The 24,411-nt window shown below is 39.8% G+C and overlaps 1 protein-coding gene across 1 annotated transcript in view; it reads right to left on the bottom strand.

Moving 5' to 3' along the window:
* Prkd1 (protein kinase D1) overlaps nt 1-17,479 on the bottom strand; it is a 394,421-nt gene extending 376,942 nt beyond the window's left edge. The window contains exon 1 of the mRNA XM_041658222.1: nt 17,369-17,479. The gene's annotated coding sequence lies outside the window, so the exon portion shown is untranslated. The remainder of the gene's footprint in view (nt 1-17,368) is intronic.
* Between the last annotated feature and the right edge of the window lie 6,932 nt (nt 17,480-24,411).

The following is a 24,411-nucleotide window of genomic DNA, read 5'->3' as shown; positions in this document are numbered from 1 at the left end:
GATCCACAGCTAAGCACTAGGCCGAGCTCCCGGAATCCAGTTCAAGAGAGGGAGGAGGGATTGTATGAGCAAAGGGATCAGGATCACAATGGGGAAATCCACAGCCACAGCTGACTGGAGCTAGTGGGAGCTCAATGACTCTGGACTGACAGCTGGAGAACCTGCACAGGTCCTCTGAATGTGGATGACAGCTGTGTGGCTTGGTCTGGCAGTGGGACGAGGATTTATCCTGGTTGTGTGAACTGGTATTTGGAGCCCATTCCCTACAGATGGGTACCTTGCTCAGCCTGGGTACTGGGGGGGGGGGGGGGGGGCTTGGTCCTTCCTCAACTTTATATGCCAGACTTTGTAGACTCCCCATGAGAAGTCTTATGCTTTCTGAGGAGTGGATGGGGGGTTGGGAGAGAGGAGGAACTGTGGTTGGTATGTAAAATGGAAAAAGACTTTTAAGTACTTTTTAAAGGAAAGGATTTGCTCCACTTATATGTCTCATGTCTCACTAACCATCATTAAGGATAGCCAAGGCAGAAACCTAAGGCAGGAACTGAAGCAGAGGCACACAGGAGTGCTACTTACTAGCTTGATTCTCATGGCTTTCTCAGAGAGTTCTTGTACCACCCAGAACCAACCCTATGCCCAGGGATGAGGCCCACATTAACTAGGAAAATACCCAACAGGATCACCACAGGCCAATCTGATTAGAATATATTCGCAGTCGAAATTCCACCTTCCCACATGGCTGTACCTGAGCTCGTGTTGACAAAAAAAAAAAAGTCAGAAAACAGCTTATCCTAAGCAAAGTCATATAACTCATTTCTAAGGAGTTTTGTGGGAGTCTGGCTCTCTCTTTAAGAAGCTGGACTACAGGGTATCAGTGGCATGCAGGAATCACAGGGTGTGGCAGAATCGCTCTCTTTAACACCAACAGATGCTTTAAGCCTTACGGTTGTTTGGGTACAAGAAGCTTGCTCACTTTTCTCTTACAATGCTGTGAGGTGATTCCAAGACTCCAACAAGAAATAGCTGCAATGTTTCCAGTCTCCTGGTGATTGTGATCTTAAATAAATCATAATCACAAAGCTGCAGCATCCCCCTGAACTCAATATAGTATGTAACTTGTATAGTGGCCAGTAACAGTCAGTGATGACAGATGACCAGATAGATGTTTATATGATCTTTCAGATGCCCTGCTATTGATTTATGGTATTATCTTTTCTTGCAGCCTTTTAGTAGAAGAACCTCAAGAAAGATAAATTACCCAACCATCCATAAGAAACCGAATTGACTTAAAGACAGTAAATAAATAACTGGTATAATTCTTCCAAACACCAATATGCAAAGCTGAGTGATGTGGGAGTGTCATATGTCAATCTGTTGATTTCATTGGTTAAGTAATAAACAAACTGCTTGAGCTCATAGCTTAGAACATAGGTGGGTGGAGTAAATAGAACAGAATGCTGGGAGGAAGAGGAAGTGAGGTAAGACGCCTCAGACAGAGACGCCATGCTCCGCTCTCCCGGGCAGACACGATTCAGCTCCAACCCAGGATGGACGTAGGCTAGAATCTTCCCAGTAAGCGCACCTTGGGGTGCAACACAGATGATTAGAAATGGGCTAAAATAATATGTGAGAATTAGCCTAGAAGAGGCTCAATAGACATGGGCCAAGCAGTGTTTAAAAGAATACAGTTTCCGTGTAATTATTTCGGGGCATAAGCTAGAGCTAGCCATGTGGGCGGCCGGGTGCTGGGGATGCAGCCCCGCCGCTCCTATTACTACAGCTGAGTTTCATTCAAACTTTAATTGGTATTCTCTTTCAACATACTGTCTCATGTTCTGGAGGACTGATTCATATTACAAGTTCTGTGACTTGATATGTTCCATGACAGCCATGCCCTTTCTCAGCAAAGCTCACCATGTTTATTTACAACAGAGCCTAAGATATGATTTTAATCTCTCTTATGTCTTGGTTTCCTGAGTATAAAATAATGGATGTTAGCAATCATTAGGTTAATGAGACAGTGCTTATAAAACATATAGCACTGTGTTTCCACTTAGTACACCCAGGATAATGTTCATGATACAGAAAACTGAGGAAATTAGAGAAAGGAGAAAACCCTTTATCAGTGCTACTGTTTGGATAATTTCCTGAACAGCCTCTCTGTTGTAGTAACACGAACATTCTTTAAAATCATTTTCATATGGCTTTTTTCAATGAACCAAAATTTATATTGTTAATTTGCATAACCAAGCTTCAAATGTTTGAAGAGTCATGCCAGCACATCAGGAGAAATCTTCCAAGCCTTTACCTCTAGATGAAGAGCTAAAGGCAATTGACAACTTCTGACATGGAAAGAAATTATTCTTCTCTAGGGATGAGCTGCCTTAGAGGTTATTCCGTTGAAAGTAATCTCACCTAGACACATATACATATAAGCAACACTAAACAGATTCAGCAAGCTCTATTTATTCATACATTTGTGTGATATATATGTATATATATACACGTATACATGTGTCAATAATCTGAGAAGGAATGGGGGTACAGGAGAAATTGGGGGTAAAAGAAGGAGGGGTGAAGGTGGTGTAAATAATAGCACTCATGTATGAAATTCTAAAAAGAAATAAAAAATTTAAATAAAACCCCAAATTAAAAAAAAAAAACCAACAACCACAACCTAGGGCAAAAGCCAGACTTTCTCCATTCGTCTTAAGCACTTTGTCATTGTTCCTGTTGCCTGTGAATGACAATTTGTTTTACTGTGAACCTGATTGCCTCATCCCTTTTTATTGCTTTAGAATAAAAGGGAATATGCTTGTGAAACTGCTAGCCAGCTGACAATTCCTGAGACCTGTGTTTCTCACCAAGGCTCTCTTAAATTCTTAACAAGAGGCACAGGCCTGCTTTCCATTGCACTCATTCTGCAGTTCCCATGAGGTTTTGCTTCCTTTCCTCATGCGGGGGGGGGGGGGGGGGAAGAGGGAACAGCTAAAAGCAGCTTAAGTGGCTCATATCCCAGATCACTGTCCATCTTTAGTTTCTGTGATGCAGACAAGAGAAAACCAATGGACTCACTGGCAGCGGCACCAGGATTTATCGCCTACTGCTTGTACTGGCTTTTTGGGCACCCATTCTCTTTGGATGGATACCTTGCTCAGCCGAGATATAGTAGGGAGGGTCCTTGGACCAATCCCAAAGCCATATGCCTTACCCTCTCTGAGGAATGGATGGGGGTCGCAGGGGGGGGGGGAAGGTGAAGGGAATGGGAGGAGGGGAGTCAGTGGGAACAAGGTTTGATATGTAAAATGAGTAAAGATTGTTTGTTTTTTTAAATAAAGTAAAATGAAAAGCACATAAGATAACCTGGGTCTAGGTGGGAACAGAGCAGCTGGTAACTGGGGTTTTGCTCTTGTTTCCTCTTCTCCTACAAGCATTCCACATGCTTTCGCAAGGGGCTAGACAGGCTTTCTACTCATTCCTCTGGCACCACGGAAACCTGGTCTTCAGCAAGACCTGTTCCCTCTGTGTTCCTACAGCCTCAACATCACAGCCTGAACCAGCATATCCCTGACCCACAAAGTGACCTTGACCCTGATTTCTTTCTCTGCTTCATGTCTTGTTGCTTTAAGTGACTCTTTTTAGGAAGAGTTTTTAAGTTAATAGACATTTATAGATCTTTCTTAATTCCTTGCACTGACAGATGCTACACATGGTCAGTGATTTCCCAGCAAATGGGTATTTGCTATTTTGAAAGTCCTTAAGGTGTCAATGACATACAGGCTACATGAACGACAATGCAAAGCAAAAGTCAACTATCATACACTCTACTAACCTAGCATATACTTGATACGGGAAGTCATTCTGAATATGTGTTGCTTTTATTGGTTAATGAATAAGGAAACTGCAGGGCAGAATAGAGTGAGGCAGGGAAAACTAAACTGAATGCTGGGAGAAAGAAGGTAGAGACAGGGAGACGCCATATAGCCACCACTGGGAACAGATAAGCTTGGAACCTTTCCAGTAAGCCACAGCCATGTGGTGCTACACAGATTAATAGAAATGGTTAAATTAAAATATAAGAGCTAGCCAATAAGAAGCTACAGTTAATAGGACAAGCAGTGATTTAATTAATACAGTTTCTGTGTGGTTATTTTAAGTCTGGGCAGCCGGAAACAAACAAGTAGGCTCCTATAAGAGACTGGCACACCAATGTAGGTAACTACATCCACATAAAAACCTCAGAGAGCTTAAAGAGGAATTCTAGACCCCCCAAAACCAGATTTTAACCCAGCTTCTTGCTCACTTTGCTTGAAACAAGCAGAGGCATGATTCCCTTAAAAGATGTCTTCCTAATTCAGAGTTAGCAAAAAAAAAAAAAAAAAAAAAAAGTGTGGTTTCTAAATGGAGACTTCCTGGCTGTGCTGCCAGCATGAACTCCAGCTCTTTCAGGAGGCTGAGCATTTAAATGGGTTAGTGGGCCAGTGCTGTAAGTTACTTAGTGACAGTATGGGGACAACTGGTTATCAGAGTTGAGGTGGTGAGGATGGCTCCTACCTGGCAGTCTCAGAGGCAGTGAATGGACCTCCGCCATGATGGACTGGGCAGAGCCAAAAGGCAAAGCAGCCTTAGTCCTATAGAAGCTGCTTTAGCATTTTAAGATGTACTCCTGGACAGAAAAGGATTTCAGATACACAATAGGACAGATGCAGACATAAAGACCTCTAGTTGTGTTTTAGAAATATTTATGTAGGCTTGGGAGAGAGAAGAAAAAGAGTAAAGAGATATTAGATGTAATATAAAATAGTACAGACAATCATAGATTAAAGGAGTAAAAATAATAAATATCAAACTTGTAGAAAAAGTAATAGAGTAAGAAAAAATAAGCCACATAAAGATGGAAAATACACAGAGAGTCTGGATTATGTATAATATTGTGTTTTCTTTAAATTTTTTGACTGTGAAGGGGCTAAGTAAAGAGAGACACTTCACTCTATGGGCTGCTAAGCTAAACCAGCATATATATTTTAAATGTATCTTGATGTCTAAGGATATGTTACTTTAGAAAAAGGTTCTTCTTTTGTTTGCATAGAGGAAGAGAACCTGTGGATTCATTCCAGGCTAATGTGGTTTGATGGACCAAGACAATCTGAAAGATCTCTGTGAACACCCCAAAAATTACTTTGCCCCAAAACAGCAGGAAGTATTTTGGAGATAACTATGCCCAAATTCTCTAAATGATTGTTTATAAATGTTTGTTTATATTTAAAAGGGGATATGCTATAGAGATCAATACTTTGCATTGGTATGGATCTTGCTCTATTGATACAAATTTTAGGTCAATTTTATTATATGTATTTCTGATCTTGATTAAGGTATTGTGTTTGTACAGCCCATTTAAAAATGTAATGTATAATTAAGCCTATAGTCATTTTCTTAATGACTGATTGATGTGGGAGAACTCATCTCACTGTAGAGTCATCCCTGGGCTGGTGTACCTGCATTCTATAAGAAAACAAGCTGAACAAGCCATGAGGAGCAAGCTAATAAGCAGCACTTCTCCATGGCCTCTGCCTCTGCCTCCAGGTTCCCGCACTGTTTGAATTCCTGTCCTGGCTTCAATGATGGACGACGATGTGGAAGTATAAGTCAAAACCTTTCCTCCTCAACTTTTCTTTGGGTCATGGTGTTTTATCCCAGCAACAGAAACCATAAGACCATTCTAGAAGACCCACTTGTTTAGTTAGTAGCATATATACTAAGCTACTTATAGTATGTAATGCTCTATAGGCTTGTCTACAGCCTAATCATATAGAGATATTTTCTCAATTGGGATTCTGTCTCTTCGGATGATTCTAGCCTGGGCCAAATTGATATAAAATTAGCAGCACAAGAACCTACCACATGTGTGCTTGTGTGAATGGTCTACATAAACAACTGAATGGTCTATATGTGCTTCCCTTTTCCATGGGCAAAATCATGGAGAAAAGGTACCCAGACAGTAAACTTTTAAATATAGATGGAGGAACAGAATTGCCGAGAGGTTGATGTTTGTCCAGTCACCCAAATAATGCATATGTCACCATTTTGAATTAATAAACTCTTATAATGAAGAATTTGAGAACTTCAGGACTAGATAGATACAGGCCTAGGGAAATCCTACAACTACTATTTTGCTAAAGGAACACAGCAGTAAAATGACTCCTAATGACATACTGTTTACCCATAGATGAGTGCCTCATTCAATCCTCATCAGAGAACCTTCTTCTTGTACTAGATGGGAATTGACACAGAAACCCACAACTGGACAATGTGCAAAGAGTGAAAGACTTTGCTAATATAACTTTTCTGTTTTTGCCTTTAAATAATACCCTATAGAAGGGCAGAGTACTTCCTCTCACTGCTATGCTGATGAGGTCCTTGCCAGCTTGTAACATGTACCTAATAAGCCTTGCTTTTGCATTTCAGTGAGTTGGTCTTCCTGGTGGTCTTTTGGGGTCCCCATGGACTGGGCATAACAATCTTAGCTCTAAAAAAGGGAAATAGACATAAAGTCCCAACCATCATCAAGAAGCTATTTGTAAATGACGTCCACAGGGCAAAGGAATGTCATTTTTCTCCAATGTTGTGGCACACATATATCAACCACACTCCAAGGCAGACTTTATGCCCAGTAGTGGCTGACCCACACAAAACAGACCCCCAAGGCTTGTGTTTGGTAAGGAGATCACCTTCTGTTTCATTTTGGTATTTTTTTGTCTTGCTGGGTTTTTGTTGTTGTTGTTGTTTTTATTTTTTCTTTTTTGTTTTTTGAGAGAGAGAGAGAGAGAGAGAGAGAGAGAGAGAGAGAGAGAACATGAATTAGGTAGATAGGGAAGTGAGGAGGGCCTGGGAGGAGTTTGGGGAGCAGAAAAGCATGATCAAAATATATTAAAAATTTTAATTAGGAAATAGTCTCATAATATGCTATATTTAAAGACAATCAGCTTGCACAAGGTGATATAACAGTAAAAGTTATTAAAAATCCTAATTCTGATCTTTTAGACAATGCCAAAGTTTTGTTTTTCTGTGATTCAAATAATCACTGGCTCTTAAACAACATTATCACTTTATGCACTAAATTATAACTTACATCATAAGAAGAACAATTGAGTAGAATAATGTCTGAAAAGGAGGAACTAGGAAGGTAATATTTTCTGAGCACAAGGAGCCAACACTTTAGTACAACTGGTACTTTGGAGCCAATCAAGGAAGCATCAGTGAGGGAGGTTCTTTGAGTTCCTCCCTTCTTTCCTGGAGGTGTAAAAGGATGCCATGTGTCTCTCCAGTGCTGGAGAAGCTCCAGAGAAATATCTCACCAAGTTTTCATGACAGATAGAGGCCAAATGTATCCTGGATGATGTTCTCGTGGTGTGCAAAGGAGGTGTTAAAGAGCCAAGGAAAAGTCATTGTCAGGTCGTTCTGAGCCAGATAGAAAAAAAAAAAAAAAAGCACTACATAAAAAGAAGTCAGACCTTGCTATAGATGACTTTCCGTGTTTAAGAATATTCAACCTGCACTCCTCTCATTTTGGTTCCTGAGAGAGGTGAGCCTGTAAAATACTAACCTTGCCAGAGCTGTAAGAAACAATAGCAGTGGAAAATGAGCGTTGGGAAAAATTCAGGGGTTCAGCTCAAAGAGCAAAGCCATCTGGCATAGACAGAGCTCCTGAAGCCACAGTGGTTCATTAACGTACACAAGGAGGGAGGGTAAGAATTTAAATATGTGTAAGATAATGACGCTTAGGAAATTCCCTGCTGAGAAAGTGGAGAGTACAGTAAAGCTTTTTGGCATCGACCACCAAATCTTTCTTCTGCTGCATTCCTTAGACAGCTGTTTAAAATGAGTGAGGAGAAAAGGGAAAAAACGTCTTTTGGAAAGAAGAGCCTCCAAAGAGTTCCAATCCTAGAGTGTTACGATGCTAAAACACAAGACACATTATCAAGAGATGAAAGTTCAAAGAGGCCTCAGCTTCATGTTGGATAAACAGGAACATATGCCCGGCCTCAGAAATATTTTAAATGTGTTGTGAAACTTCACTCAGTTATGAGAGAAATGTCAGAGATCAAGTGTGAAAAATTCAATTTCCAGGAAAGACCACAAACTTCCTAAGCATTTCAGCACCACTCACCGTGACAGCAGACAGAATTAAAAATGGTACTAAAGCTTAGCAAGGCTTTTTGCACAATGAATTAAGTGAGCCCACATACTATTTAAATGTCACTGTGGGATGTATTCTTGGGAGGGAATAAAGTAGGTGCATATGAAAGAGATGAGAATGTTGGAAATACTCCATAGTTACCCCGTGTGGAAAGTTTGCACAGTCAAGAGAAAGGTGGGGAGTCATCACACATACAACTCGACACCAAGGGCCCCATTGTGGAAGACAACACCTACACAGCTCATTGAATATGAAAGAGTTGAGCTGGGGTGTATAGAGAGCCATCACTCTGAAAGGAGAAATGTAAACACCAACCCAGCCATAAATGCTTGCATAGACATGGTGCCCTGCCTACAAGATGTGCTGTGGCAATGATGGCCCAAAGCTTGTGGGAGAAACCATAAATGGTTTGATTAAAGGCTCACTCCACAAGATGGAACCCATAATCAACACTGTTTTGGTGATTAAGAACCTGAGACTTGACAGCCCACAGACTTAGGATAAAACCAAATACTTACTGTTAAAAAAAAATCCAAAAATAAAAAACACCCCCAAACTAAAACAAAAACAGAGCAATAATATGACTCCTAATGACATTCTCTACACTCATAGATCAGTGCCTTGCTCAGCCATGATCAGAGAAGCTTCCTCCTGCAGTGGATGGGAACAAATACAGAGATCCACAGTCAGACATTATGCAGAGAGTGAGAGACCTTGGAACACTCAGCCCTAAGCAGGGTGTCTTTATCTCCCCTCAAGGCTGAGTAAACCCTACAGAAGAGGAGGAGTAAAAGAACCAGAGAGGATGGAGGACACCAAGAAAACAAAGTCCTTTCAACCAACAAGAACGTGAACCCCCAGAAACTGTAGGCTGGTTTTCTTTGTTTTATGTCTAAAAGTCACTCACTTTCAGCTCTAGAAGCCTGTCTTGGTCAGCATTCTGTGGCTGTGAAGAGACGCCAGGACCACAGCACTCCTTATGAAAAAAGCATTTAATTGAGGCTTTCTTACAGTTTCCGAGGTTTAGACCATTAGCATCATGGGAGGAACATGGTGGTAGCATAGCATAGCATGCACAGGGTGTGCATAGGTGCACATCAGCTGGGTCTCTGGTGGTTGGAATGAGAATAGTTCCCATAGGCTCATGGATTTGAATACTTGGTCATCAGAAAGTAATGATACTTAACAATGATTAGAAAGTGTGAGCTTATTGGAGTAGGTATGACCTTGTTGGAGGAAGTATGCCACTGGCAGTGGGATTTGGAGTTTCAAATGCTCAAGCCAGGTCTAGTCTCTCTCTCTCTGCCTGCTCCCTGCAGATCCAGATGTAGAACTCTGATCTCCTTCTACAGCACCAAGTCTGCTTGCCTGCATACCACCATGGTGTCTCTTCACAACCATAGAATGCTGACCAAGACAGGCTTCTAGAGCTGAAAGTAAGTGACTTTTAGACATAAAACAAAGAAAACCAGCCTACAGTTCGCAATCCCAGAGAACCTAGACAACAATGATGACACTAAGAGAGACATACATGAATCTAATCTACATGGGAACTAGAAGAAGGCAAGATCTCCTGCATAAATTGGGAGTTTGTGGACCATGGTAGAGGGTTGAGGGGGAGGAGAGAGAAAGGAAGGGGAGCAGAGTAAAATGTATAGCTCAATAAAATCAATAAAAAAATGTAAAAAAAGAAAAAAAGGAATAAAATCTCCCCACAAACAGCCAATTTGCCTACAAATTCCTATTCCAGAAGAATCTTATGGATTCCTAAATTGTGGTTGTCATGGAGAATACCTATAGTTGATAACATTTCCCTAATCAAGTTTCTTGGAGTGACTTATATTTCAATTTTGTTTAGATGTACATACTTGAGTTAATAGTGCATGAATAGTAATGTGAAAGCCAGTAAAATACATTATGAATAAAAACTAAGTACCTTAAATAGAATGTCAACTGGTTGCAAGAAGTCCTATGTAAGTTGGATAGTCTAGTGACTTAAAGCCATTTCTCTGTACCCTCTTGTGGCCATGACTCACCTTGGGTGTCAGTCCTCAAAGGGAGCATACAAAAGTCTGAGCTTTTTCATTTAGAGCTCAGAATTTACAAACTACTGACACAGAAGTAGAGCAGTGCCAATAATTGCTGCCCAAATCCTGTCCCTCTCCCTGAAGCTAAGTGATATTAGGCTATTCTAAAAGATTAATTCATGTTGCTCTGCCACTGGATTAAGAAGTTGACCTCCCAAAACTAACATCTGCATGTTGTTGAGGAAAAAGTTGAGAGATGAGAACACAGTCTAGCAGGGAAGCAGGGGCAGCATCTTATAGCAAGGTGCTCTTCTGAAAACTACACTGCTCTTTCAACATCATCACCCAGCTTTACCCACATGCGAATTCTGGTCCTCCTTAAGTGTTTTCTGGTAAGCTTACAAAAATATGCTAAATACACAACATGCAAATGCAGTCCTCCATCATCTATGTACTACCAACTTTCCAGAATTCCCAGATGCTGCCAGTTTGCCATTTTGGCTCAGAAAATAGAATATAGATGAACTTACAACTATACATACCTTTCCTTCCCACCAATTTCTCTCTCACTTACTATTCTATGTAGAAGAGTATGAACATTATCTGGGAGCTATTCCTGACTGTATTCGTTTTGCCCATCTGCTTTAACACTGTTCAGGTTGTCCTACATTGTACATATGGAACTACTTTGTTCATTTAACAGCTGCTTAGACAACATTTACCCTGTAGCTGATGCGTCTGTTCCTATAATCTCCTATTAGACTTTTTAATGCCATTTTATGCAATGTGTAAGGATATCCTCCCACATACTTCTGCACACTTGCAGGAAATCTTCAAGGTGCCTATTCCCTTTAGGAGGCATTGATGGATACAGTGTGTGCATGTGCATCTTTGCCATATAGTGCAACAAACACTACCTTTTATCCCTCTGACAGCTATGTAATGCAATCTCCCACCTAGGTGAGCTTCCTTAATGATTACCAAGCTTGAGTATATTTTCATGATTGGCTTCCTATTTTGTAAACTGTCCTTTCCTGTGTCTTCTCCAGTATTATTTTATAAGTGTTGCTTTTTTCATACTCATTTGTAGTTCTTCGCCATCTGTCTCCTTCCCTCCTTCTCTACCTCCATTCTTTTCTTTGTCTCTCACCTTCCTTTCCCTCTCTTCAAAATAAAACAGTATAGTGCTTGTCTATTTAGTGATATCTACTGTCATTCATTTATCAGTGATTCTGAGCCAGCTGATTTGCTTTGCTCAATATAGTAAAGGTCATATTTCTGTCCATCATGAGTTTTTGAAATTTGACTGGTGAATAAGCTTTTCTTTTATAAGATAATGGTTTAATCAAGGATTGACCTATAAATATTTCAATATTCTTTTATTTAGACAATTAACAGATTTTAGGACTATGATATAATTATAGACTTACCCAAATTCTGAATCTGTTTATAGATAACACACTTTTTTAGAATTTAGTAATATTTAGGATAAAGTGACTAATAATATATGAATTTATTTATTGTATTTAACAACAGTGTAGTTTATTATATAAAATCATAGTCAAATGAATACTACAATCAAGCAAATAAATACACCTACCACTTAACTTATCACCTTTTTGTGTGTGCCTACATATATGTATAATAATAAATACATATGGTAAAAGCACCTAAAACTCACTGTCTTAGCAAGCTAGTTCACACTATAATGTCACCTATAATTCTCATGATATATGTTAGATCTCTAGGTCTATGAATCATACACTATTCCATATTTGTACCCTTTGATTTTGCTGTATTTTACTATATGTTAAATCTAACCCCTCCACTAAGCCAGATCCTGTACATCCCTCTTCAGGGTCTAGCCAGAGGGATCTGCGTGATTCTCAGCTCAAGATACCCTACCCAATTCTTAATTTAGCTCTAAACTCCATACTTGAACCAGGACACACTGGCTCAGTGTTCTGTGTCTTCCTGATTTCATTCTACCTAAGCTATCACAAACTTAAACTGACCTAAAAATTCTTTGGTACCAACCTTTTCTGTCCACATAAAGATGACTAATGAAAGAAAGAAACAAAAAAAGGGAAAAAAGAATTCCATGTGCCTAGATCTTATCACAAAAGTACAAACAATAAAATGTCCAGAAAGAACATCCTGCACATAACCCACCAGTACCGTAAAAATGTTTGCCAATAAGAATTACCTAGATTAACCTCAGAACTGAGACTTTAAAAGATCAGTCATAAACTTCATAAGAGAATTCAAGGAGTATTATGACAATATAAAGAAACAATTAAATTGAGGAGAAAAAAATCTAATGAGAATAAATGCCTAAGTTATGCCCAAGTTATGCCCAAAAAACACAAATATAAGGCTTATAGAAATAACAAAGGCAATCTGAGATTTTAAAAAAGGAAACATCCCAAATGTCCTTCAATTGACATGGATAATGAAACTGTGGTACATACATATTATGAAATATGTCAACTATGAAGAAAAATGAAATCATGAATTTTCCCCATAAATGTTTGGAACTAGAAAAGATCCTATTTAGATAGGTAACCCAGTCCCAGGAAGACAAACACTACATGTTTCTAGTCTGAAGTTCCTAGCTCTAAAACTTCAGGTGTGAGTATATAACCTTGAGTAGGTGCAGAAATCAGGAAAATTAAAAAGAACCATGTGGGGGGTATGAGGGAGGAACAACAGAGTAGAGAATGGTAGAGTACAAGTGGTATGAAAGGGAAATGAGATATATGAGGGAGACTTTGATGAGAGAGGGCGGAAAGAGGTAAATACAGGAAAAGGGGGAAGGAGTTGCCATAAGGAATCATTCTATTAAATACCTAAATATACTTGTAATACATGTAGGTTTTTATACACATAAACATATGCAGTTGAAATGAAATTTTCCCATCCAGACTGGCAATGTTTCTTTTAAGAGCCTTAGACTATCTAACACAATCCTTAACACCAGGCATAAGCAGCCTCTTTCGAATTGTTGATCAGGGTTGTCCATAAGACTCCCAAACATTATAGGTGATTGCTATTGCCTTTGGTTGCCCCTTAGAGCTGGAAGTTAATCCCTATTGCTGAAGACACCATGACTTTGAACAAAGGGCCCAAAGGACCCAAGCTAGATCTAACCTGAAAGCCTCCTCCTAAGGATTAGAGTTCACGGTACCTGGCGGTGTCATGCTTACAAATATGGAAGCAACCAATAGCACTACCTTACTATGAAGTCCATAAACCCCAAGAATGACCAACACAACACAGCAACTCTAAGGTTATGATAGTTATACACATACCTTGACATTAATCAAGAGCTCTCTAATTGGGTTTAAGGCCTACTCAACAAGAGACAAATTGTGCTGATTACCAGAAACCTTCCCAAACACCCAGGGTGAGTGAAGTCATGAATCTTGGAGGAGAGCCCTCAACTGCCACTTGACTAAATCTGCATAATCCATACTACATTCTATGTTCATCCTTACACCCAAAGATATGTGTGTTCTCAGCCCTCATCAAGGAAAATTCTCTTTGCAACAGATAGAAGCCATTATAGAAAACCATAACCAACCGAAGCACAGTGTTGCAATCTCAGCCCCAACTGATATAAGCCACAATTTATCCATCTAAGACTTAGGGATCAATGTGCAGGAGGAAGCAGAAATGGTGTAGGAGTTGGAGAAGCAGGAAACTTGCTGTGAGACTGTGTCTTATAGAAATGTAACAAATGAACCTCACCAGCATGGCTGCCTAAGCATTGTCTGGACAAGGAGGACACCATGGAAGGGGACAAATTCAGGTGATTTCAACCCAACAGCGACAAAGAAATGCTGAGTTGTCGAAATAGTCTCCCTTGGGGAAAACCACAGCAGTTAATTTACCAAATGGCAAGCCCTGAAAACATATATACAAGTAACATTCCAACAATTCAGGTTGTATTATTTATGTATTAAGGAATACAACCTGAATTGTCTGTATGTTACTCGGAGGCTTGGAGAGAGGAAAGAGACAGTGGAAATACTGCCATTATAATCTCAAAAAATAAAATAACATTTAATAAATAAATATATAAATAAAATGGAAATTCAGAAAAAAATTACAAGATCCTAAAATGCCTACTTCTAAACTTTAGGAAATTGGATTTACTTTTTATATTATTAATAGATGAGTTACTTAATATAATGTTTTAAATTTCTTGTCATAAAATGTACAAAGAAATTTTTTTTCAGTTCTTACAAAATTTTATATTAGCCTACTTAGAGCCCTAAATAGTTCTGAGTCCTTTCTTCTAGAACAAGGGAATGTTTTCCTTCCATTCTTCTTTCTTTTTTCAAACTAAATATCTTTGTTCCATTGTTTCTTTTGTTAGGTTGCAGGATGGATCCTAAGTTTTCGAGCACATGTAATGAGAGCTCTATCGCTGAGCTATCTCCAAGCCTAGTTTACTTTGTATTTTTAAACAAACTCTCACTAATTGATCAGGCCACCTTTAAACTTGGAATTCTCCCACTGTAGCCTCCAAAGTAGCCAGGATTGAAGACCTACAAAACCTGGCCCAACCACAGTGGGATACTTTATAGCATATATCTAAGAATCAAACTAAAAATAAAAATTAATAAACAATGAAGATTATTTTACTCCCAATTTCCATCCTCATAAAAAAGTACAAAATTAACTGTGGATTGATGAATGTTTGAAAAAAATGAACACATTCATTATTACCATAGCTGGATAAATTTGGTCATCTACTCTAGATAATATTTGGATATTATGAAAGCTTTGATTTACATAAATTACTTGATATAGCAATTAAAATGCTTTTTAATTCATCTATTCTAAATTTAAAAAGCAATCAATGATTTAAACAGAAGGATATTTGTTACAGTTATTTAGAGTAGTAGATAAACAGAAAAAATAAGCATAACTATAGTTGATGAATGAATTTTGGCATTTTGACTTTAAAAATTTAGTCAATTAAAATTATTAGTTTGATACACATTTCCTGATGAGGCAAAGCCAGCAATGCCTATCAAATGTTTTGCTTGTTCCTTTTATTTCCCAGTCCTCTTGTACTTAGGTGAATTCATGTCTCAATCAACCCAGTGAAATGAGTAACTTATACCATTTCCAACTGGAAACAACCAACAACTCTTGTGAGACTGTCCATTCTTGTTCTTCTCTTTCCTTAAACATTAAGGACACTGGGGACTCCATAAACCTCAGCCATAATACTTCAGAGCCTCCATCAACTGGGTCCTTATTAAATGTGTAACATAGAACTTTCCATTAATCTACTTGGGTTATGTAATGCAGGCATAAAGCACACATTATACTACTAAAACCTTTAGAGTGTGATATTGTGCTACTGTCATGTAAATTAGCCAAAATCAAATAACAAACATTTGAAATGCTTATAGCATATTCAATGAAGACAGCATTAAGATGCAACATACCTACTCTCGATGGCTTACCATTACAACTGTAGATTAACGCATCTTTCAGCTCTCTTCGGAGAAGCTTTTATTCTTCAGTAGATGGAATTAACACAGAACCACAACTGGTTAAGAAGTAGAGTGTAAGAGACTACAGAATTCTCAATCTTAAGTGAAACATCTATATCAAGCAAGTCTCAGAGGTCATTGCTAGAGAGGGAACAGAAAGATTCTAAGAGTCAGGGATGGCGGATGCGTACAAGTGTTGGGACCATTTGGAGTCCTGGCCTCCAGCTGCTCTTCCCTGCTAGCGATCTTTACTTTCCTTCTGATTTGAGTTACTAAAGGCTGTGTCAAAGTTGTTTACCAGCTCTGCTTCACGAGCACGTGTTGCCTTGGCCTTGAGGATCAGAGGATAAGGTTTTCACCTGTTGGCCCACTTGACTGTTGGGTATATAAGCCTCCATGGTGCTATTGAATAAAGGGCTTCTTACCAGTGACTAGAGGTCCGTGTCTCTGTCTCTCTGTCTGTGTGTCTCTGTCTCTCTGTCTGTGTGTGTCTTTGTATGTTTCAACCTCCAGGCCCTTGCCCGAAGCTCACGAACTGTATGGTAGAGCATTGAGCGCAGACAGGCATTGTGCGCTGCATACAAAGAAATTGTTTTCCAGACACAGGAGGGCAGATGCGCATCTGAACTCACTGCATAAGACCTACATAAAACCTTGAATGTCAGCAGTCACACTCAAACCAGAGAAAACCCCAGTATGGAGAGAAGAAATGGGTATAAGGTCCCGCCTCTCGTTGAGGAGCCATTGGGAGATGCTGGGACACTGTGAGTTTATTTTCTTTAAGGGTGTGGTCTGTGGTTGGTTAACCACATTCCAGTGGAAGGCCACACATTCAAGAGTATATGTTCAAGTAAAGTGAACTTGATGGATTTTTTTAAAAATAATAAAAAGAGGACACACATGGAGGGAACTATGGGAGGGGAGACAGATCTAGCAGGAGCAGAGAGGGGAATGAATCAGATCAAAGAAAATTGTACAGAATTCTCAGAGCTAATATAACAGAAAAAGTGCACAATATACAAAATGTTCATATAATTTCATTCTGTATAATCCTACAATGTTACCAGATTTAATCTTGTTTCTTCTAAATATTTATAAAATGGTTATGCTTTATGACTTTAATAATTTTTTCTTTAAAAAATGAGAGCAAACTATATCATATACAGTATTATATAAAAGCCATTTTTACTTATTGATAAAAAAAAAAGCATGTAAAATTCAAGCCTTTTCACAGGGCAGCAGTTTTAGAAACCTGGGAGACAGAAGGGGGCAGACAGCATTGCTCCATCTGAGTTGGGGAGAGAGAACAGTGCACATGGGTGCTCAGAGGCTGCAACCCCCAAGTAAGTTCAAGAAGTTTCTTGGTTGCATTTGTAAGGTTGTGATACCATGCACTGGGACATGGGAAATTAGGAACAAAGGTTCTATCTGTGGAAACTCCTTGGGGGTAAGTACAGGTCTGGAGTGAAGAACAGAATATGTAATTATCCAAATGCTAGAGAAATATCTGTGTAGACAGATTGGCACTTAAAGAAAAGCTTGATGGCCCTGATGAAATTCTGTACTTTAGTGCTCTCCAGTCCACGCCACACAGCCCTGTCTTTCTGGCTCCCCTCAGCTTCTATCCCTACCTTGTCTCTGCATCTTCAGTTGCCATTCCTCCTCCGTCTCTCTTCGTGCTTCCTTCACTCCCAGGAACCACTGTGCCCTCGGGATATTTTCCACTATTCAACAGTGTTTCCATTAATCCAAAAGCAGTCGTGATGGAGACATGCATGGCCTTTTAGATGAAAGTAAAGTCAGAGAGGTTTCTTTCCATGTCTTCAAGGCAAGGTAGAAGATTTCCTAGAAGGATGGGAAAATGAATATTACTGATTTAGAGAATTCTTGGCCCCAGTGGCAGAAGATGGTTTTCCCTGATGTTGGTTAGTGTAGGGGTGCAGTTGTTAGGAGCATTTCTTTGAGGCTGTATTCATATCCACAGGCTTCCCGAGTTACTTATTTTCTATCCACTGAAGCAAATCCCTAAGCAAGGAGCATCCTGGTTCTCTGGCATGGATGCAAAGCTTTAGATACTTTACATAAAAGCAGAGAGAAAGGGATGGGGGTTTGACTCCATGCCATGGTGATAATGAGGACCAGCTCAGGAGGTCTGTTGCTGGCAGAACTGGTGCGTGCTGTAAGACATGCAACAGTGCCAAGAAACAATACAAAGTGTAAGAAGAAGCAGACTGAGTCACGATCTCTCGCAGACTCAGAACCATACACGTCTGTCTCTATATATAATATGTCCAAAATGCCATTTCCACTGTCATCAAAACTTTTTAGATTGTCACCACTGTAAGAACAGCTGTAGCCGCAGCGTTTCTTTCTATTAACCGCACCTGAGCCCTGCAGGAAGAAACAAGAGTGTGTTTTCCAGGGACATGTTTTGATGTATTAGTCTGGGAGGCTCTGGGGGAAGGGGACGCTGACTCTTGATTCTGTATAGAGAAGGTTTCTGTTTGACATCAACCACGCGGTGTTGTACTTTTCTGGATCTAGCTGTCAAAAACCTCCAGCTATGGTGTGAAAGATGTATAATAGTCTTTCAACAAGGCTGCTTTTTTTTTTCACCCAGCATTTTGTGGGTTTGAAAACAGAACGGGAGCATGTTCGTTAATAATCCGTCCACATCCTCATCGCACAGCTGAGGTGCTGGAGGCAAGGGGCTGTCATATTTCCAAACGTTGGGGGAAAGAAAAGCATTTTCAGGGGTCATGTAGACTTCTCTTATTAGCTTCTCTTTTTAGGAAAGACAGTTTTGCTTCATTTAGGGCATAAGCTCTCATAAATGAAAACATATTAGAAAATAAAGTTTGCTTTTGTTATAGAAGACAAAACAATACTGGAGAATGCCTTTGGGATTCTTTCATGATTTGTCCTGATTCCTTCTATTTCTGGAGCTGAGAAATTCTTACTACAGCCAATGTACTCCCTGACAGCCCTTTATAACCTCTCTGTTCCCAACACTAAACCCTAGTCACCATTAATTTGTATTCTGCCACCATTGTTTTTACACTTTTCATATAGATCAAGTCATATGATATCATCTTGGAAATCTGTCTCCCATCACTTAGCAAAATACATTTAAGTCATGTGTATCATTTGGTGAACTTATAGTACATTCATTTCCGTTGCTGAGTAGAATTTCATTACATTAATCCAATCTGCGCTCATCCTTGCAACAGCTGAAGGGTATGTAGTGCCCGCCTTCCTCCCATGTGTTTGTGTCTGTATGTGTGTGTGGTGTAAAATCACTAAAAATATTAATATACAGGTTTTGTGTAAACATGAGCTTTTATTTCCTTGGGTAAATACCTGCAGGAGGGTTGCTGAGTCATATGTTAGCGCCTAAGAATGCACACGGATGGGCCAATTGCCGTTCACAGTAGCTATGTCTCTTTCTATTCCCCCCACAACATGCAGCAATCTATTTTTAAAAACTGACAATACTAAGTCTGAGTGAGCATGCCTACTCACAGTTAGTATTGTCAGTCCTTTTAAATCTTGTGCATCCTGATAAAGTGCTAGAGAAGACAGAAGGTGGAACCTGACACATGCGCACATGCATAGTGACAGTTCATCATAGGTTCAGCCTCCCTAATGGTGATGAACAGCAGTGTGCATCTGGGACTTGATGATGGGTTTGCATGGTTTTTTTTCTGCCTCTTTTAAGATGGATCCTCAAGTGCGCTACCTGCCTTTAATGCAAGGACTGAGAACTGGGGCAACTGAGGCAGAAGAAGAATCAGGAGTTCAAGGCTAGCCTGAACTACATGAAACTTAAACAAAAAGAAAAAAGACAAAGAAAGAAGGAAGGAAGAGAAAATCAAATAAGAAGATTGTAGTAATAAGAGCAGCGGGGCTGCATCCCCAGCACCCTGGCAGCCCGGCTAGCTCAGTTGGTAGAGCAGGAGACTCTTAATCTCAGGGTCATAGGTTCGAGCCCCACGTTGGGCGCCAAAATGTAATGGCGTAAACAAATGCAGACAGATTGTAAAAATATATATATCTATAGCTTTAATGTAGAAACAGATTTACAGAACCACCGTTCCCACAGAGACCAGGAAAGCAGAAGTGACGGCTGGGAGCTCGCCAAATTTATAGGCAGACATTAGCCCGAGGCGAACACGCCCCCCAAGGGGCGGGACCTATCCCTACAGAAGATAAATAAGAAGATGGAATGGCTCAGTTTTCTTATTGAGTTTGAAGAGTTCCTTTTTATTCTGGAAGGAAGGTTTTTTATGTTTTGTATTTATTATTTATTTATTTTTGTTTTTCTAGACAGGGTTTCTCTGTGTAGTCCTGGCTGTCCTAGAACCAGGCTGGCCTTGATCTCACAGAGTTCCAAGTGCCACTCTACCTCCTGAGTGCTGGGATTAAAGTCATGCACATTGCCACCCGGCTCTGGATGGAAATTTATTAAATATGTAATTTTGTAATATTGTGATGAAGCCTGCAGCTTTTTGTTTTCCTGCCAGTGTCTTTTTACTGAAACAGTTTTTACTCTGAAGAATTCTAAATTGCCTTTTTTGTTGGTGGTATTTTGAATACTACATTTAAGAAAGTTCCCAGGTTCAATATCATATTTTTTGTCACAAAACTTCAATAATTTTATATTTTCTATTTCTATCTATTATGATTTTGGAGTAATGATTTTGCATGAAGTATGGCATGTGAGTCAAAACTCAGCTTTTGATATAAACAGCCAATTCTTTTAACAATTATCACTTGATGAAAACACCATATAGAGCAATTGCCAATGCACTATCTAAAAGGCCGATTGTTCCAATGTACTTTGTCTACTTTTGATTTAATTCTGTGATGTTTGATGGACGTGTCTGCCTTCCATCAGTACCATGCCGCCTTGGGTATTGTGTGTTTATAGTAATTCTTGGATAGCTCTGCACATCTTTCAACTTGGGAGTTAGTTAGTAAGTTGAGAAATTGTTTTGTTTACTCTGGCTCCTTTGCTTTTTCCATTTGAAATTTAGAATCTGCTTTTAGAGATTTTTTTTTTCTATCCAAAAGAGATATTCCTTGAAATTCATTTGGGTCTGTGTTCAATCTACGGTGTTGAGTACTTCAAGAAGCTTCTGCGAACCACAGCTAAAAATTCCAAGACTTTGGGTTGGAGAACATAGCTAAGTAGTTAAAGTGACCTGCAGAGGACCAGTCTTAAGTTCCCAACACACCAGCATACTAGATCACGACCCTATGGAACTTCACTTCTAGGGATTTCAATACCCTTTTCTGGCCTCCATGAGCACCAGGAACACACATGGTGCAGATACATACATGTAGACAAAACACTCACACCCATAAAATAAAATCATGAGTCATCTTAGGATCAGTGTACATGAGCTAATATCCCTATTTATAAACATGTCATTTGATTGTTATATAACATCTGCCTTGCTAATAGCATCAGCACTGGAGAAAAGACGGACATTCCCAGCTCATTTCTTTGTTCAGTTCATTTTAGTGGCGTGTTTCATCATCAAAGAGAACTTGTATCTCAGGTGGGTTCCTCAGCTGAATAGACCTTAATCATTAAACGTTATCAATGATACAAAAGGCTGTTTATTCCCATCACATATTCTGTATGCTTGTGTCAAACAGCACATCTCTAGCTGGAAACAATGCTCCCTGAGTGATAGCACACAGAGAATCGCCATTTCCTTTATGTTCCAGCATCTTGTCCCGTTTGAGCAACGGCAACCCAGCTGCTTAAAGAAACAGACTCTAACTTGGATTATGAAAGGAAGTGTAAAGTAGTACTCCACTGTATTAGAATAATTCCTAATTCAAAGGGAGTTTATAGATGTTCAGAGTGTTGTGGACTCACTACCATGCTATGGAGCCGAGACAATGGCAGGCTCCCTTTCTGGTGTTCCAGCTACACAGTGCCTGCTTCTTTTTGGTTGAGTTATTTGATTTACTGCCTATTTTCTTGGTTTCCTCTAGAATACCATTGTAGAAGCTGTAAAAAAATAAAATCTTTTAATTGCACCAAACTAAGTAGCATCCTTCGATGAGAGGGAGCATAGCTTCAGTCTTGAGGAATTTTCAAACTCAATGTGTGGACGAGAGTAGAGGAGTAGGTTGTGCACAGTGAAGAGGGAAAAAATTAGCACAGAATTATTCTTTTTTTTCCCTTCCTCACATGCTTCCTGGCAGCATTTTAAATTTATTTATAATACTGCTGTCATTAATATTATGTTCACTTGGTTGAAATTATTTTGTTTCTGCCTTTGGAAATAGAGCTGCTCAAAGCAGATAAAGAACAACACATTATATAAGTACTGTGGATTATTTAACATTCTGATTAATGAGATATTTTCTAACCCAAAATGACAATCTTTAGAGCGTTGCAGATGTAAGCCTGTCAATCTCTGATCATGAATAGTGTTTACATTTGAAAGATGAATCTGAAACGTTGGTAAAGTGGTTCATTTTGCCTTCAAACATTTTTCATATAATAATGGATGGAATAATCAGTATAAAAGGTTCTCATTAGATACTGACCTTGTCTGTGTGGCTCTGAGCCAGACCAGATGACACAAGCTCATCTGAAATTTCAAAGAGTTATTTTGGAATATAAAATCAGATTCTGCTCTTAGCAGAATCTTTCTATTTTGGTTGTCTATCACACAAGCCCAGCAAAAGCTGAATAAGGGGTTCAGAGGTACAAGGGGGTGAGGTATAAAAGAGAGGGGGATCTGGAACAGAGCTTCCTCCCCCTGCAGCCTCTGTTGCTCTGTCCTCCTACAAGAACGCATCTGGTGAGAGGCCATGGAAGCCAGGCTGTCTTCCTCTCCATGCTTTCGGCGGGAGGATGGAGTGGATTAGCGCTTGTGCTCTGCCCTGTTAGTTATGAGAAGATTCTCGCTTTGCCTGGTTATGGATGTTTGGCTGATACCATCAGCCTTGGCTCTCTGGCCATGACCTGGCACAGGTGCCCCCCCCCCTCCCAAATGTGCTGCACTTGGGGTCACATCTACTCTGTCCTCATTAGGCTCTCTCTGTGCTTTGCTAAGCAGGGTTACAGGCAGCCATCTTGGAAAGCTTCATCCTTGCTTTGAGAGACAGCTGTGTCCACAAGCATGTTTTAGCAGTCAGATCCTGACCTTTGTGTTCAATTTTCCAAGAAAGCTTGGGGGAAGAAAAGTAAGATGGAGGCAAAAGGGGAGCAGCAAGTTAATTCTAAAATCAGTTCAACCTTGACTGGTTCTGGGCTCAATTTTTCCAGGGACATGTTTTTAAAATGCTCCATACCATCCCAGAGTCATTAAATATACACAAACAAAAGATTTAGATACATCCAAAGAAAAAGCTTTAAAAATTGTTTTAGAACAAAATGCCTCTATCTAGTCTTCCAGGCTCTAAATATTCCTGTGCTCTGGGTTCTTTGTCCTTCAGTCAATTCAGAGTTACAGAAAGTAAAAATAAATTTCTGGATAGCCTATTTTTTCAGCCAGATTGAACAGAATAAAATTATTCATGTGAAAAGGAGTTTTTGTAGTGTCAGGAGCATTCCGACTCTTTCAGGGAGTGAGGAAGAGCCTTCCGCACAGTGAAAGGTGTTTTCTAACTTGTGGTCCTCCTGCCTCCACCTCTCCAGCATTAGCTTACTGGCTAATCAGTAAGTCTGATGTCCCATCAGAACTCGCAAGAGCTGCCTTCTAAACACATATTCAGCTCTGTGCAGTCAAGCATCTCGGTCATTACAGTCTTCTTCACAGTGCTGCGGCACTGCTTTGTCAACCCTCAGCACCGCACCGCAAGATGACAACTGAGGGCAGAAGGAAGTGTTCCTGCTGTGAGGAAGAGCTTGGAGAAGACATGAAAAGGGGAGTGCTCCTCAGTGGATGGGATCCCGGAGAATTCCAAACCTGGACAGACAAGGATAGGGCCAGCAGTAAGGAAAGCCTTGAGGGAATAGCCCCACCCGTACCTGAAGACAACACTTCACGGAACATAAAGACATTGGCTTTTGAAAGGAAAAGAAAAACTAAGAAGGTTGCCAATTAACTGACTTCCACCTTTAATGGCCAAATGCATGGCTATAGAATGCACAACAACTATGTCAGCTCCGGCAATGAAGATGAGAGAGATGCACATAGGGAGTGCACATGAGTATTTCTGTTGCACTAAAAATGACATGGAAGGCTGATTTGTGGCTTCCATACCATGACGTACCTGGGGAGTAAATGCAGAAGATCCTGAAAGGGGGAAAAACAACAACAAAAAAATAAAAACAAAACAAAAAAAACCCCACTAATACCCTACAACTCATCAGAATGAGAGGGCCATGGGCAGCAACTACACAAATAGAAAGTGTGTATGGATTTTTTTTGGGGGGGAGGGGTGTCTAGAGCAGATGGTCCCAAGGAACAAAGTTTCCGGAGCTGGGATTCCTCTGGAAGAAAGGAAGTGACACTGGAGTCAAAAGGAGACTATCTGGAGGAAACAGCTTCCCCAGATAGGTTCATAACAAGAAGGAAAGCTCATTTTTTAAAACGTCTGATTTGGGTTCTCAAATTCGTATTTCAAATACCAACAGGAACAAGTCAAGAGAAATAAAACATGAAGGCACAAAAGAAAACCAATCAACTAGAATCTGAAAAGG

This window comes from Microtus oregoni, unplaced genomic scaffold (genome assembly GCF_018167655.1).
Source record: "Microtus oregoni isolate MIOR12 unplaced genomic scaffold, Mior012 000009F_ref0000495, whole genome shotgun sequence".
Lineage (NCBI taxonomy): Eukaryota > Metazoa > Chordata > Mammalia > Rodentia > Cricetidae > Microtus > Microtus oregoni.
This window is presented reverse-complemented; position numbering and strand designations above follow the sequence as displayed.